At 45.5% G+C, this 8,063-nt stretch overlaps 1 pseudogene; it reads left to right on the top strand.

Moving 5' to 3' along the window:
- The first annotated feature begins 341 nt into the window (after positions 1–341).
- LOC144824275 (uncharacterized) overlaps positions 342–8,063 on the top strand; it is a 39,968-nt pseudogene continuing 32,246 nt past the window's right edge.

The raw sequence follows: 8,063 nt of genomic DNA, 5'->3' as shown, positions 1-8,063 counted from the left end.
AAATTGGGGGAGGTATACACGTGGGCAGACGTGTATGCCCAACGAAGACGCAACAAACCATTCAACCCCCAAACAGACACATCCTCCTCAGATAGCGACACTACAAACCGACCACCAAGAAGAGACAACCTCAACGAACAACCTCGAACCCATGAAATCACACAGGTTACCGACAAACCATCCACCACGGTTCCTTTTTTAGAGGAAGGCCAGGACAATCAAGACAACCCAGGAGGGGCCGTAGAAAAAGCCAACGAGAAACAGACCTCACAATCCAACACACGGAGCATGAAAAAGAACAAAAAGAGAAACAACTAGTGATCAACATATCTGACACCATCATGACTCCTCAAGAGATAAGACTACTATCCAAAGGTACATCCTTCATACCCACAGCAAAGACCAACCATTTAGAACTCCAAATTAGCACATACAAATTCACAAGGAAACTCAGGCTGAGACATTTTTTTGACCATATGATCCCCCCTACCATCAAGAAACCGGACCAACTGATGGGACTAAGACCCACAAGCACGTTCGAAGCCCCCACAAGCCATAAGAGCATTGATCTCTTCGAAACATTGGTCAAACAAGACATAGCTAAACTTAATTTCAACAAACCATTACGCAGTAATATGATGCAGAAGGATCTGGGCACCTTACAAAAAATCGCTAGAAATGAACATATCAAGTGTGTGAAGGCAGACAAGGGAGGCGCACTGGTAGTGATGAACTCCAGCATGTATAACCAAAAAATGGATGAACACATTCAGGATGCACAAATATACATGAAACTCCCCAACAAACCCACCAACGAATTTAAAGAGAGACTGGTGCAGATCGTCAACAAAGCACACGAGAAAGCTGTCATTGATGACAGAACCAAAAAATACTTGATAGTACCGTTCCCAAAAAGTCCAACGATCAACTTGATCCCCAAGATCCATAAGAATCTAATGGACCCTCCATGTAGACCCATCGTTTCAACGAGAGGTTCCCTCCACGAACCAGTGGGCAAACTAATAGACAGATATTTACAACCAATTGTAAAGAACATGAAGAGTTATGTCCAAGACACAACAGACTTTTTGATTCAACTTTCGCAAGTGACATTTAACTCCAATCACCAACTGATCTTGTGTACAGCGGATGTACGATCCCTCTATACTTCAATCCCCCATCAAGGAGGAATAGAAGCTATCGAGAAAGCCATCCTTGAGAGTGACATAGAGACAGGGAGGCAAGCATTCCTGATGGAATTGATGATGTTCACGCTCTACCATAGTTTCTTCCGACAAAACAATAACTGGTACCTCCAACTATCCGGGACCGCGATGGGCAATTGCGCCGCACCGACCTATGCCAACATCTACATGAAACTCTTCGAAGAGGAGAACATCTACGATAATCCAATTTGGATGGATAACATGATAATGTACGCCAGGTACATTGACGACGTTTTTATTATCTGGAAAAACTCGGAAGAAACCCTCAAACAATCACTAACGACACTAAATTCTGCAAATGAAAGGATACAATTCACGTGGGAGATCAATCACAAAACAATAACTTTCCTTGATGTAAGGGTCACCATCACAGAAACAGGCATCGAAACGGATCTATTCCGAAAACCGACTGATAGAAACAACACACTCTTATATACTAGTTTCCATCAAGGATCGCTGAAACAGCACCTACCAATATCCCAAATGTTGCGGGTGAAAAGAATCATCTCGAACCAGTCACAAGTTGAAATAGGTTTGAACGAAATGGGCAGAAGGTTTCAAGAAAGAGGTTACCCCGAGGACACAATACAGAAGGCAAAAGAAAGAGCTCGAACAGCCACTAGAGAAGAAGTGCTCACAAGAACTTCCAAAAAACAAGAAGACAGAATTGTCCTTGTATCCAAGTTCTCTACTCTGAGTATAGCATACAAAAAAATTATTTTGAGACACTGGCCAATTCTAAAGGCTGAACAAGACTTTGGTACCACTTTTGTAAAACCTCCCATTTTCGCATACACGCGCAATGCGAACATCAAAGAAATATTGAGCAAAAACCAACCCACCGTAAGTAATCACAAAGGCACCCAACCTTGCATGAATTGCGGAAACTGTAATTGCATCATCAAGGGCACTTCCATAAATCATCCCATGAAGGGACCTGAAATCAAACTGAGAGTAACCGCAACGTGTGACACACAGAACGTCATATATCTGATCAAATGCCCATGCGGCATGATATACATTGGATAAACGGAAAGGAAAATAAAGACTCGCATTAACGAGCACAAGTCCAACATCAGAACACAAAATCCTAGATCCAATGTGGCAGTACATTTTACAGAATCCAGACACAACGTCTCACAACTCAAATTTTTGATACTTGTAGCTGTAGAAAAAGTTGAAGGCAGAGACAACAACAAAGAACTCTTAAGAAGAGAAATGGCATGGATTTTTAGATTGCAATCTATGAAGCCCATGGGACTGAACGATCGTTTGGAATTTGCATGTTACCTGTAAATGCACCAATGCATGGTTCTGTATGTCGCCTACAGACCTTCCCACTGTGCAACTGTTTATGTATCCAGTTTATGTTTGTACGTTCTATGCAATCCATCCAATTTCACCATCACTAATATTATTTTCATTTTACTAATTTGGATCGTCCCACGTAACTTCACATCACCCGGATGGCACACTTTTCCACTCCTTCGGCATAACACACTCACTCAACATGGCCGCCACCCTAGTCTTTTTCCTATTTCTATCACCCGGACTCTTGCAACCACCCATTCACTTCCTGGTTCCCGGGAGGAGAAACGCCGACACAGACGCCGCTCGAGACGCTGAACAACACAACCACGAGTAAGTGTCACACTATTAACCGGAATATAGAGCCACATAGGCGCATATTGCGCGATTAGAAAATCGACTCGGTCCACAATTATTAATACTCCGTTATACTAATTTCCCATAGATGCCCAGCAACACCGGACACACGTGAGTCTCAAACACGTATATTCGCTTTACCGTATCTAGGCACGTAACTGCACCTCCGAGCACTTAGCTAAGTGAAGTTATGAACTTGCCACCACTTTTTATGTCAACACGACGAGCACCATGGAATTCACGCTTCTTGACCTCATTCACATTCTCGTTATGAGCCGATCACTTATCCCACCAGCCCTTCCTGCATGTTACGTTAATTTTACACACAACACGCACATACCCTCTGAGCCATATCTTCTTTAATGTTGTTCACAGGAGCTCCCTGATGAAGGGTCCACCACCCAAAATGCATTAGAGCTACTCAATGAAATGCATAACTTACTAAAGGAGAATAATTAACTCACATTGAAAGAAATCATGAAGCCAATGATGAAATGTGAATACATTTTGGAAACGTTCATCCTTGTGGTAGCTTGTTGCTTCGAGCACCGAAGGTGTGCACAAAATACAGGGATGCCACCAAATTGTATGGTGACACATTAACCACGTATATTATAGACGTGTGCCGGACGGACACACCACCTGTATGTAGCACCCAACCATCCTTAAAAACGAGTAAACATTAAGAACAATTCAATACAGCACGCTGTGCACCCCCCATCCACATCATCAAGTCACTCTCCTTTTAGCCCACTAGACCACCAGGGATGTGTGTGGGGAGCGGCCCCTTGGGCAAGGGGTGCTCCCCAAGGGGTGCAAATAATTTTACGGTGTCTGTCGGTATATATTTTGTATTTTCTGGCTGCCTGGACCACTGATTTTGCGGCATATGGGGAGTGGCCCCTTGGGCAAGAGTCACTCCTCTTTGGGGGCATGTTTTTGGCTGTCTGCCCCCATGGGGGGCAGATCAAGCCATTTTTTATGTTTTTTGTAGGGCCCACTAGGCCACCAGGGATGTTTATAAGGAGAGTGACCCCTTGGGCAAGGGTCACTCTCCATTTGGCCCACTAGACCACCGGGGATGTGTGTGGGGAGCGGCCCCTTGGGCAAGGGTCACTCCCCAAGGGGTGCAAATAATTTAACGGTGGTTGCCCCCCCGGGGGGGCAGGGTATATATTTTGTATTTTCTGGCTGCCTGGACCACTGATTTTGGTGCATATGGGGAGTGGCCTTTGGGAAAGGGTCACTCCCCTTCGGGGGCATGTTTTTGGCTGTCTGCCCCCATGGGGGGCCAGATCAAGCCGTTTTCTATGTTTTCTGTAGGGCCCACTAGGCCACCAGGGATGTTTGTAAGGAGAGTGACCCCTTGGGCAAGCGTCACTCTCCATTGGGGGCTATTACGCACCATATTTGGCCTACTAGACCACCAGGGATGTGTGTGGGGAGCGGCCCCTTGGGCAAGGGTCTCTCTCTTCATGGGGCGCAATTCATTTTACGTTGTCCGTCCCCCTGGGGGAGCAGGTTAAATATTTATTTATTTACTGGCCCACTGGACCACCAATGTAGCCATGTGTGGGGAGTGGCCCCTCGGGCAATTGTCACTTTCCGTTGGGGGCCCTCTCGCACCATATTTGGCCCACTAGACCACCAGGGATGTGTGTGGGGAGCGGCCTCTTGGGCAAGGGTCGCTCCCCAAGGGGTGCAATTTAGTTTGGCAGATTGAATGTTTGGTAATGTATTGGCCCACTGGACCACCAATGAAGCCATGTGTGGGGGGTGGCCTCAAGGGCAAGAGTTGCTCCCTTTTTACAGGGGTGAATATTTTATTTATACTCTTAGGCCCACCTTCCCCTTAGCTTAGCTGGTGTATTGTGTGTTGACTAGTGCATTATTTGAGTATGTGATTGTAATGTTTTTTCTTCTCCTTTTTATTGTAGTGTAAATCTTGTGATTCCTGTTTGCGGTTTCGGCAGTGGTTGTTATGCAGTTTTGCGTATTTGCATTTATTTGGTAAGAAAAACATTTTTGTACGGTTTACTCCAAATGAGTATTATTGTTATGCATAAATGTATTTTTTTGTAAGTGCTGTCATAATGGCTGTATTTCTGTTTGTGTTCTGAGCATGAAATTCTTTGCGATGTGTTTTGCGTTGTCTTGTGTGTAATTTTTTTTTTTCTTTTTCTTTTTTAGTGGGATATTGTTGATCCTTTCTGTGTCTGTGCAGAGTAGGTGGTGCTGAGTCTAGCTGCTTCTGTCAAGTGAGTGGTATAGTGTTGGAGTATATAGGTCTTTGAAATAAAGCAACATGGTGTTTATTTCTTTTTTTTTCAAAGGATTTGTTGTTCACGTGTTTGACAAGTTACCTTTTTTAGTTAGCATTATGGCTAGCCGTAGAATGACTGCTCAGCAGGTGATTGGTTTGCTTCTTGAATCTTCCTCTGAGCTGGATTATGAGACTGACAGTGCGTCTGAGGGAGAGCAGGGAGGGGAAGATTCAGGCAGTGAGTTTTCTCTCAACATGGAATCATCGGATGATGAATCCACTCTCAGTGCAACGAGGTGCCTGTTTTAGAGGAGGAGATTGATGTGCCGTCGGTGCAAGAGACATCTGGATTGCAGCCTGGGGCTGCAAGCCTTCCCATTGGAAGTGCTGGATTCTGGGTTGATCCAAACATGGTGCAGCCGGTGTTGTCTGACTTTACTGGTTATGCAGGGTGTAGAGTGGATTGTGAAAGTTTCTTGCCTATACAGTTTTTTAAGTTGTTCATGGATGATGTCTTTTTGGCTGATATTGTTGAGCAGACTAATTTGTATGTGGAACAGTTTTTGAGGGACAACAGCGCCAAACTTGGGCCCCACTCTAGAGCTACCCGTTGGACTCCCACAAATCTGGATGAGATGAAGAGGTTTTTAGGTTTGACTTTTTGATGGGCTTGATAAGGAAGCCTTCCCTGGCTTCATATTGGTCTTCCAGTCTCTTGATGGCAACGTCTATATTTCCTGCAGTTATGAGTCGTGATCGGTATTTACTTTTGCTTCGGATGCTGCATTTCGTTGATAATGCTTTTGCGTTGCCACGAGATCACCCTGACTGTGACCGCCTTTTTAAGATTAGGCATGTTATTGATCATTTTGTAGATCGATTTTCAGAGATCTATACTCCAGGCAAAGAAATATCTATTGATAAGTCTTTGGTCCTGTTCAAGATCCGTTTACTTTTTAAGCAGTACATTCCTAGCAAGAGGGCACGTTATGGAATTAAGCTGTATATGTTGTCTGAGAGTAGGACAGGATATACCTATAATTTACGTGTGTACACTGGTAAGGATTCCACTATTGACCCCCCTGGTTGTCCGTCCACTTTTGGAGTGGCAGAGAAAATTGTCTGGGATCTTGCTAGAGGACTGTTTAACAGAGGCCACCATTTGTACCTTGATAACTTCTACACTGCTTTGCCACTGTTTAAGGAGTTGTTCAAAGTGGACACTTTTGCCTGTGGCACAATCCGCTCTAACCGTAAAGGTTATCCGAAAGAGCTTGTTTGCAAAAAGCTTCAGAGGGGACAGTGCAGTGCCTTGCATAGTGATGAACTGCTAGCTGTAAAATTTGTCGACAGGAGGGATGTGTACATGCTGACTACCATCCATGATGAAAGTACTACATCTGTGCCTGTTTGGGGTGAGGTTGCTGAAGTACGTAAACCTGTGTGCATTGTAGACTACAATAAGCACATGGGTGGTGTTGACAGAGTAGATCAGAGGTTGGAACCTTACACTGCTATTCGTAAGTCTTACATTTGGTATAAGAAGTTGGCTATCCATCTGTTTAATATAGCAACTTTTAATGCTTTTGTTGTGTTCAAGGAGTGTTCTCCTGCGTCAAAGTTGACTTTTGTTCAGTTTCAGGAGTCTGTGATAGGCAGCCTTGTTGTTGTGGAACAGACACATGTTCCTAGAGTCGGAGTGGTGGAGGAAGTGGCTAGATTGCGAGATCGCCACTTTCCTAATTTAATTCCTCCCACGCACAAAAAAAACAATCCCTGTAAGAGATGTAAAGTCTGCTATCGAAGAGATGTGCGGAAGAATACTCGTATGCACTGTGCCGATTGTCCTTCTCATCCTGGGCTGTGTGTGCCCAGATGTTTCAGAATGTATCACACTCAAAAGAAATTTTGGGAGCTACTGTGAGTCTAATGGTCTACTGCCTGGTCTGTAATGTTTTTTATTGGTTTTGTAGTTTCGCCTGTGGCATTTGTTTTTTGTTTTTTAGTTACCGCTGTTTGTAGTTGTAGTTTTGTATCTAGTTCCAAATGGTTTGTAATTTTTTTCTTTCTTTTAAAAAAAAAAAATATTTGGCGGTGTGCGTGGACTGGTGTTTGGCTGGCAGCGTGCATGGACTGGTGTTTGGCTGGCGGTGTGCATGGACTGGCACTTGGCTGGTGGTGTGTCTGGACTGGTGCTTGGCTGGCAGTGTGTGTGGATGGGCGCTTGGCTGGCGGTGTGTGTGGACGGGCGCTTGGCTGGCGGTGTGTGTGGACGGGCGCTTGGCTGTGTGTCTGGACTGGTGCTTGGCTGGCAGTGTGTGTGGACGGGCGCTTGGCTGGCGGTGTGCGTGGACTGGTGCTTGGCAGGCGGTGTGCGAGGACTGGAGCTTGGCAGGCGGTGTGCGTGGACTGGCGCTTGGCTGGCGGTGTGCGTGGATTGGCGATTGGCTGGCAGTATGCATTGACTGGCGCTTGGCTGGCGGTGTGCGTTGACTGGTGCTTGGCTGGTGGTGTGCTTTGACTGGTGCTTGGCTGGCGGTGTGTGTGGACTGGCGCTTGGCTGGCAGAGTGTGTGGATTGGCGCTAGGCTGACGATGTGCATATCCTGGTGTTTGGATGGTGGTGTGTTTTGAATGGCTGGAAAAACCCAGGTAACCCCCATTGTAAAAGCTAGTGGTTTTGACATAGGCAGCCTATGTCAAAACCACCAGCTTTTGCAAGGGGGGGGTCACCTGGGTTTATGGCCCCGTGCTAGACGGCCATCTATGGAAACCTACCAAACCCACACATTTCTGCAAAGTAGACACCCGGGGGCTTCCAAGGAGCTATGGCTTGCGTGGATCCCCCAAGGTTCTCTTACCCAGAATCCCTTGCAAACCTCACTTTTAGCTGAAAAAAAACAGTTTTTT

The sequence above is a fragment of the Lissotriton helveticus genome, chromosome 3_1, assembly GCF_964261635.1.
Source record: "Lissotriton helveticus chromosome 3_1, aLisHel1.1, whole genome shotgun sequence".
Lineage (NCBI taxonomy): Eukaryota > Metazoa > Chordata > Amphibia > Caudata > Salamandridae > Lissotriton > Lissotriton helveticus.
This window is presented reverse-complemented; position numbering and strand designations above follow the sequence as displayed.